Source organism: Pezoporus occidentalis, unplaced genomic scaffold, assembly GCF_034315485.1.
Source record: "Pezoporus occidentalis ecotype Australia unplaced genomic scaffold, CSIRO_AGI_Poc_V1 ctg55, whole genome shotgun sequence".
NCBI lineage: Eukaryota > Metazoa > Chordata > Aves > Psittaciformes > Psittacidae > Pezoporus > Pezoporus occidentalis.
Window position 1 is genome coordinate 4773034 of NW_026915888.1, and position 1098 is coordinate 4774131.

Genomic DNA, 1098 nt, shown 5'->3' on the forward strand with positions numbered 1-1098 from the left:
AAAAGTATGCGCTCAGCCAGCCAAGCGCAAATCAACAGACTACAAAGAAATACCAAAGTCAAAGGGAACTTGAGATGAAACGCAGTGAGGTCACTGGTTTCTGCATTATCCTGAAGATGTTTGTCAACATTTTAATGTAGCCAAATGGGCACATTCAAAAACTAATAGAATGAAAGAAACCCCTTTATTCTGACAAAATGGTGATCCAGGGGGAAGAACCTAGAACCGTTTTGAACCGTTTCCAGTCTGCAATTGTGAATGAGTCCTCCTGAGAAAAGGGAAGGGAAGTTTGTGCAGTCTGATGGCGTTATCTGTGAGAGGCTCAGGTAGAAACCACTCCCTCAGGTTTACAGCCTTCTCCTCTAACATTTGTAGCACTTGTAGGTTGTAAGCACACCAATGGGATGTAGCAGCCTTTGTAAGGAAAACTATCTCAGGCCTTTGCACATCTACTGCTCTCCTTTGGCAATCCATCAGGAGGTGCAAGGCAGACTCCAGACAGCGATTCAGCTGAGAAAGTGCATGGGAATCACAGGTCCCATGAAACCCCCCTGGCCTGCCTGTGCCATGGCCAGAGCCTCACTGGGATGAGAAGGAGCCTGTGTCAGACCCTGCACTGCTGCCGCTGGGGTCTCACTGCAGCTCACGGGAGTGCTGGTGGGTGCTGAACACACTCAGTACCCAGCTGTGGCCATCCAACCGCAGCACAGAGCCATCACCAGGAGCAGGACAGCTGGGTGCTGCTGGAGCCCGCAGTGATGGCACTGACACACACCTCTCGTCCCATGGAGCAGCTGCTGCTGAGGCGAGCATCCCTAGGAACGAGTGCTGGAGCAGTCGCTCCCTGTTTGGGACGCTGGGCTGAGAAAGCCAAGGCTGGGTCAGGTCTGCCACTCACTGCCCACCCCAGCAGCCACCCCAGCACCTCCCCATGCAAAGGGTCCCCCTCGGCACACAGCAGGCACTGGCTTCCCATCGGCACTGCGGGGCCACACAGCCACCACAGGCCCGGACTTGCATCCACCGTGGCGTGTGCTTCAGCCCCAGCCAGCGCCGGGGGAGCTGAACAGGTTGAGTGACTTCAGGCTGTGGGAGGAA